General features: G+C 36.9%; 1 pseudogene; it reads right to left on the bottom strand.

Annotated features, from left to right (window-relative positions):
- Positions 1-3,177: 3,177 nt before the first annotated feature.
- LOC106872986 (tubulin alpha chain-like) overlaps positions 3,178-8,891 on the bottom strand; it is a 14,978-nt pseudogene continuing 9,264 nt past the window's right edge.

Genomic DNA, 8,891 nt, shown 5'->3' with positions numbered 1-8,891 from the left:
ATAACAGAATTAATAATATAGCCGATTGCTAACCAAAAAAAGCATTAAATAGCTGAAAGATTAAAATTAATCAAAGGACATACAGGGTTGGCCAAAAGTCACCCGACAGTAAATCAAAATTCCAAAGATACTATCTGTAATTCTGTATTGACTCGAATGAGAAAATGGTCTTCGCTCAAGAAGGACTTCGGTTTGAACGATTTTCATGAGGTTTCATATTTAGATGCATTTATTAAACTCATTCAGTTGTTAAACATAAATAAATCATGGAATTAAATGGTTTTGATTTACTGTCAGGTGACTTTTGGCCAACCCTGTATATGTGTACATAAAAATACACATACAATATGTACATATTTTGTGAGCGTGTATATATATATATATATATAATCTGTGTGTGTGTGTGTGTGTGTGTTTACACATACACTTCTACATGAGAATGTGCGTAGTCTTTTGCTAATATCACCGTGTTTATGCACTTATGTTCGAACCCCTGCCGTTCTACATTTTATGGATATCTGTAGGCCCCAGTATTTCGATCTATGAATGGGTGAACCCATACATGAACTAAAACATACTACCACGAAGAAAACAACTACAAAATCATATTTCCATACCGACAGAAATATCGTTGCACCCTGTTAGTCAGCGCTCGTACATGCACGCACGTGAACAAGTACGCATCCCCGTCTATACCAGATCGTGCGCTCCTACGCAAACATCCACGCACGCGTATGCCCACGCCCACAAATGTATACTGACTCACCTGCGCTCAGAGTATCTGACACGGCCTCACGCCAATATTCTCCTTTCTATACATAAATAGAAACAACCAGACTCCACCGGAGGCAAATTAATTACTGATGATAATTAGTAATAATAAATATATATATATATATATATATATATATACATACACACACACACACACATATATATATATATATATATATATATATATATATATATATATATATATATATATATATATATATATATATATACTAATACATCCTTTTGTTATTTACACCACCTGTCCTCGTCTGTTGTTGTTTCTTCGTACATTCTCCCATATATACATATATATATATATACTGTGTATGTGTATATGTGTTTGCATGTATGTATGCTTACATAGATATACATCGATGGTGTTCCATTTACTTCTCAAAAAAAAAAAGAAATACTGTCTACTTTTTCTTTTGTATCTGTTTCTAGTTGTCTTGGAAATAATAGCTCTTGAAGCAAACAAACTTTGACGAAGCAAGCATAAGGAAGACTTTTGATTTACAACAGGGACTCGTCTTGCAGAACTAAATTTGGTTGTTTTCTATGTCGCACGATATATCAAATGTTATAACATTCCAATTTTTGAAAAATGTAATATACATTTTAGGAGGAAAATTCGTACTAAACTTCTTCATTCAAGATTAAAATAAAGATAAATACGATGTTCTTTTTTGTGTACAGGAGGAAGAGAACAACGCAACTGCCCAGCACAAGATGACGAATTCTGCCAAGAACACCTTAATCCACAACACCAACGAAACTGGGAAAACCAAACCGAACAGATGTGGTTTCGCGTCTGCAGCAACTGTGAACCATAAAACTATGAGCATTAGTTCAACAGATCTGGGAAAATACGAAAGTTCCTTAAAATGCGAAGGCACCAACGTGAATCTAACCCCGCCCAGCGAAATCATATATATGATAAAAAGAAAAACTATTATATACAAGACGTTTTTATTTTGAAAACTAAGAAAATTGAACATATATCAAAAGGATTATATTTCTTTTTATATACACCCAGGCCTATTCCCCATTTTTTAGGACGTGGTAGCCACAACAAGACACACCAAGCATTCCATTCATTTCCCAGCTCAAAGAAGCGAGCCCTGTTCTATGCTCGGGGTCAAGACATAGAACGCACACGCTAATATCAACATCGGGGCCCGATAGCATATGCTGGTTTACCCCTACTGTATCATGCTGGTTCTGTACACCTTTGAGCAACATCAAATTCATTCATCCGTTCACAAACACTCTCCAAGCTTTCCTATTATTTATAAGCTCTCTTGCCTCTCTCACACCAACACCTTTAACTACCAAAGCTTTCCTCACTCCATCCATCCACACAAACCGAGGTCTGCCTCTGGTTCTGCTGTCTACCACATCTGCCTTCATCACCCTCCTTACCATCGGCTCCTCATCCATCCTCTCCATGTGGCCAAACCACCTCAACATTCGTCTATCCATCCTCTTCATGGACGATAGTACCCTCATGGCCCACAAGGAAAACCATCCTCAGGTCATCGTAATATTTGAGGGGGATGAAGTATGGCTTTATAATTCCCAACGAAAGAAGAGACAGTCGCCGAAGCTGCAGTGTCCATTGGACGCACCCTATACTGTGCTGAATCGCCTGCCTAATGCAATGATTCGAGGAGGCAAGCGGTCTCGTCCTAAGATTATGTGAAACCCCACCCTCTATGGTAGTACTGTGATCCTGACCAATTCAGCTGGAATTTCCCTGGGAGATTGGGCACATCTGTTGACGAGGGTATTGGGAAGAACCAAGGAGAAGAGCAAAACAGTTACCGAGAGAACAAGTGAATTATGAAGAGGTTCAAAAGACGCCAGTGGAAATAGATCCATGTGGGGAACAAAAACATCCTCAGAAGCGACAAAGAAAGGGACCCTATAAATTTAAGGATTATTTTTTGTATGATTAATGCAGTTAGGCTTAAGGGCTGAATATTTATAAATGTGTACTTTTCTCGGGTCGACAAAAGTCTACGGAGTGGGTAATATTATGAAGGAGAGAATAAGTTATTATGATTTTGTGTGGTAAATTTGTGAAGCCGTTTCGTTTTGTGGTGGCAATTATATAATATTGATTAGTTTTCAGTGCACTCACTGTGTAAATCATGTCAAAGTGCCAGAGAATATTCCAGAATTATGTTACGTAATAAATGACATGTCTCATATAGTCAGGTGATATACGGGCGGCGCGGCTTACCTAGCATTCAGAGAGCAGATTTTTAAGAACAAAGTTCTAGAAGTTACGAAGTCACGCGACTGTTTAGAAGATCCTAGATTATATAAGGAGGACTTAGTCTCCGGGTTCAGACAAATACTAAGCAAAAGTCAGCCAGTGTGAAGCTGATTGACAAAGAACTACATTCTACGAGACGTGTGCTTGAAGACACCTAGCTGTGTACGACGGCTTCTCTGGGCAACTTGACTTGCTAGCTTCGACTGCGGTTTCCCTACTTCCGACTTTTGCTGTTGGAGTCGCGTTGGTACAGAAGGGAGGCTGCGTTTTACAACAACTTCAGACTCTGTTGGGCACTAATCCACAAACCGGGTGGACTTTATTTCAGTTATTACAATAGAAGCATTAGCATCTTTGGAGACCACATTACCTCAGCACAACAGACAAGCCATGTACTTCCCACGACGAAGATCACATTTAACCATCTGATAATCGGTTTCAAAACAAGCGTTTATCATTTTAGAAACGGTTAATTGCTCGTGGTCCGCTTTCTCAAACGATATAGATGCATACGTAATCAATTGGAAAATGAATCCGTGAATAAGGTACCAAACTGATTTGGAACTCGGTTAAATCAACATTAAACAAACCATCGAACCTCAGAAAAGCAGTAATGGAACTCATTATTTGAGCAATTGGACGATTCAAGCTAATATAACATGGGTGCTCAACATCTACATGGCTTTAACAGATTTCATAAATTGCTTTATTGTCCCATAAAAGCGCAATCACAATGTTCCAGAGTGGTACAAGTTTTTAGAAAGGAATTGTGTGGTTCAACTACAGATGCAGAAATTAGTAGTGCCGGATAAACTGAAAATTCAAGCTTTGTCTTTTTACCGAAGTCAATTGTCAGACGTTCCATTAAAAAAACCAAAAGATGCAGAATCAGTGCCGGTACCGAAACTGGAAAATCAAGAAGCCTTAAAAGTCAGAACATTGGTCAGTCACACACCAAATCAACGATTTCCTTCCCAATAATGAAGTGACCCCTGGCGATAGTTACTTGTTGCATCTGCCTTGCCACTGATGAGTTGATCCTGGTGGATTAATTGAATTTGCCAATCTTCTTTGATCTGGAAAATAAGATATTGCGCAATAATCACAACATATTAAGCCGGTAATATCAATATAATAATCGAAAGATTGTTCTTATATCAAAAGAGCATAAAAATGTAAATAACTTAATATTTTAGAGTATAATTTGCTTCATCAGTTGTTCAATCGAATAAAAATCTTTATTCCATGACAAAACTTTTCCAGTAGTTACATGTATGACATGGACTTAATTCCTCAATATATTGCTAACAATACCTACATTCAAATAACGGATATATTTACAACAGAATTTCACTGATCTACTCATATTTAACCAATGTCATAGTCAACACATTTTACTGCCGTTATAGTTCTGTTGTAAAACAGGTTTCCAATATCTAAGAATATCAGTTCTGTTGTACAACACAATTTTCCAATATCTAAGATTATCTATCGGCGTTTGAGGATACAACAGTAAAAAAAGAACCGCTGCTTCATCTCGTCACAAGTCTCCTTTGAACTCTTTTCCGACAGAAAGACAATGCAGAAGATTGATTAACTAGAACATCGAATGCGCAGATTGTCAATTCGTTCTTTAATTTACTCTTCTAAAAGAGTTTAATAACTTTATATTTGCTAACAATCGTGGGTTCTAAGTCAACAAGTATAGCTGTAAGTACACGTTTCCCAGAACCTAACTCTAGAAAGAGCGTACCAGACGAATCAGTAACACCAGTAGGCTCTTCAAATGATATCTGGCCAATTGGCTGAATACCATGTTCAAGGCAATATCGTTCCCCCACAAGCGTTACTAGTTTGGATTCGATCTTGTCCAATGTGTACTCTGATACATTCTCTCAGGAAAAAAAAAGAGTATTGCCTAATAGTTATTTTACTAGAAACTAAAAAAATACGACAAAAGTAGCAATCGAGCTAAAGAGGGACCATTGCCGTAGTCTATCGCCTATTAGAATTAGCAGCCGAATTCCTTCGTACCTCACCCAATCAATTTACAAAGTTTCGTATCAGGTCACGCGAAGCCGAAATTTAGAAAAAAGATAGGATGATAACCAGAATGCCTTTGAGCTTAGGTTTTCGTAAATAAGTCTTCTGGAAGTAGGGGTGGCGGGGTTAAATAAAAACTCTACAAAAGATACAGAAAAAGGACATTTACAACGATTCTTCTGGGAATTGAAACAGCTGAAACAAAATGGCTTTCCGAGAGTTAAACGATAACACCACAAACAATATATTTATAAATTCAATCGAATTATTAAACATGCACAAATATTTTAAACAACCTTCATGCAAAGCCGTTCGATTTCATTTCAGTACCACTTTACGACATTTTGCGTAAAGTGTCTTCTAGCATAGCTGTGGGTCGACCTTGCAAACGGAAATGTCTTTAGTGGTAACCATGTGGACATCCGTCAAATGAATTGTATCCCTAATTAGAGACCCCAAGTTGGTCATAAAGGTCACTCGTTGGTCATCCTAGAGATTACATAAAAAGGTTCAAAATATTCCGAAATAGCCACTTACTCGTTAAGTTAAATATTTGGATTTTGATAGCGTAAGAACTGGGGGTTTGTTAAGATTAAAAGCTGTACAGCAGACATGCAAAACTTATACCCAGTAAAACAGTGCAGTTCCACAATAAAAGATTATATTAAATAGCTGAAGAATATATTAGTAAAATCTGATAAACGATTTATCTAAATTTTAGAATTAATATAAGATTTCGCATTACATTGTGTAGTTCTAAATGCAGTTTTATGAAGACTAGAAAATAGGTGTTAAATGTAGACTAAATTAAATATCATTTGTCATACACAATTTTTAATGGGTTAAACGCGAGCACGGGATGTGAGTTGGGGATCAATAAAGCTTTTAATGGGCAAGAAGTGTATAAGATTCCATCTCTTCGTTGTAAGGTTTGAAACCGTTTCGGTAAGTTTCCTTAGTAGTCATTGTTGAGTAGCTCTGGATCAAAACACTCTGAGAACTTCTTAAACCAACGACAAAACAACTAGAATCATATCAGTTTTTTTAATGTTTTTCGAGTTGTCGAAATATTTCGCTGTTTCTCATGTAATATAGCATGCTGTTTCATGACTACTTTTGGCTAGATCTCACAGGTCGCTTTACTACCGAGAGAATAATTCAACTTTTTAAAATTCTTTGAAACATTTGCTAAAGAAGAAAAATTACCAAATAAATTCGAACTAAACATTTTCTAAATGTGACTGTTATTGTATTCAAAATTTGCTATCGTTTTATTCCTGTCTGTTACTCCATACAATTTGTAAATTGTATGGAGTAACAGACAGGAATAAAACGATAGTAAACTTACCATTATTATTAGTGCCACTTGTGAATCCTTTGACAGTTCAAAGAGTTGAAAATTGTACGAGGGTGACTGAGACACAATTATCCAGTGACAGTTAACTAATTAGCAAAGTAATCGAGAAATGTTCAATACTGTTGGTCTTTGTCTTGTTATATATAATGTATTTATTTTCTCCCTCCCACCCTTACTCTAATACTACTCCGTATTTATTTCTTTATTGCTCACAAGGGGCTAAACATAGAGGAGACAAACAAGGACAGACAAAGGGATTAAGTCGATTACATCGACCCTAGTGTTTTATTGGCGCTTATCTAATCGACCCCGAAAGGATGAAAGGCAAAGTCGACCTCGGCAGAAGGTAACGGCAGACGAAACACCGCTAAGCATTTCGCCTGGCGTGCTTCTCTCTTTATTATCGGCACAAAGGCCACTACATAGAGGGGGACATTACAAGGACAGACAATACAATACAAAACGTGGGGTACATAGAACGAATGATGGATGAAATGAATTACTTACAATGAATTGATGAAATGGCTTACGAGCCCCCCAAAACTCGCAGTTTCATTTAACTGTTCTCTTATACAGTCATTTGTACAGTTTATGATCTTTTTATTATCCAATAGTTATATGTGGCAATAGATCTTCTGTCGTCACAACGTTTGGCAGAGTGTCGTATCCCACATACAACCCACTCACTGTAATATCCTGGGGATATATTTGTTTCAGTCTCTTCTTCACCTCCTCCTCCACCTCTTTCACATGTTCATCAAACATTTCAGGATCCAATTTAACTCTTATTGATCCCTTTATTTTTGCAATCTTTCTAAAAAATTCCCTTGGGAATTTTATGACCAGTTTCGTTAGTAAACTTTTGGCGTATTTTGTCTATATTTTTTTCTTTGTTCTTGTTTTGAGAAGAAAACAAACTTCAAACAGCTTATTACAGATCGATTTTTTTTTAACACTATTTTCTAAACCTGAGAAAAGTGAGTAAGTGGGCATTGCTAAACAGTGCCCCCTTTTGGCCACCCTGTTAACGCCCAAATTTTATCTAACGTCTCCCTAGATCTTTTCACCGCCTCTAATGGTGAGGCGGCACCGCCTACTTTGAGAACGACTGCTTTACACGATGACGAAAAACCAACATCAGTAAATAATTCGTTAGTTACTTCTTTAAACAAGAACTAATGCTCTTGTTAGATTCATCGGTCCGGCGGCGTAACTTTGAGTGAGGAGACACAATAATGTCGAAACACCGCAATATCTCAAAGTCCCCTTGAACCAGTAAATCACAGGTTTTATGAACACGCATTGTCTAAAGGGAGGTGTTCTCTGATGGTGAAAAGCAAATGATGAGATATTCACGTCTGCATCTGCCAAAACGTATTAAGAATTAATATATACATTTTTGGGAGGTAATCTTTATCCCCACTCAAACGTGGATGTTCGCTTAGAAGAAACTATACTGCAATAGTTACAATGAGAAAAAAGTCTCATTTTTGTGCAAAGTGCACTCTTGTTTATATTGCAGCGGGGAGATAGATGCCCGCCACTCCAGCACCGTACCACCAATTCACGTATTTCAACCTTCCTTGGTCTTGTCAATGATGGATGCTCGACCGTTGGGGATGGCAGGTATTTGATGTAAGCAAGAGTGCATTTTGCACCAAAGCCAATATGAGAGAGCTTCTCTCATGGTATCTACGACAGTAAAGTTTGTTCTAAATGAACAACCATCTTTAAGTATGGATTAATATTACCTCTCGATATTAATACTACTTCTTTCGCTAATATATATATTTTTAATAAGATACATTATTATTTGGATTCTCACTGTTGTACGCTCATCTCATGAAACTCACAGACTAAGAACTTCATCGGTATTCGCTTCCACTATTCGTTTCCATTATAATGCATTCCTTCCTCTATCTATCTATCTATCTATCTATCTATCTATCTATCTATTAATCTATCTATCTATCTATCTATCTATCTATCTATCTATCTATCTATCTATCTATCTATCTAACCGCCTGCATTTGCCTACCCCATTTATCATACCCATCGCAACATACTCGCAAACAGATCCGACATCGCCATCACATAAAGAACTCCCCCCCACCATCCCTAACAACTCCGCAAATCTAACAACAGGCGTAAACTAACGCCAATCATTACATTAGGAATCACTGTATTCTTCAGAAATGTTTATTTTACATTTCCAACAACATAGCCGAAAGCTATCTTCTCTGTCTGAAGAATCGAAAGACGGAACTGATATTCACTGAGTGACTTAGAATTCACAACGTCCAAATTGTGTGTGCATAAATGTATGCATACGTTTATACGTATGCATATTTGCATGCATATACAGACATATATGCATACATACTTATATGCATATACACACAAACGCATAGTATATATATATATATATATATATAT

Source organism: Octopus bimaculoides, chromosome 22 (assembly GCF_001194135.2).
Source record: "Octopus bimaculoides isolate UCB-OBI-ISO-001 chromosome 22, ASM119413v2, whole genome shotgun sequence".
Taxonomy (NCBI): Eukaryota; Metazoa; Mollusca; class Cephalopoda; order Octopoda; family Octopodidae; genus Octopus; species Octopus bimaculoides.
This window is presented reverse-complemented; position numbering and strand designations above follow the sequence as displayed.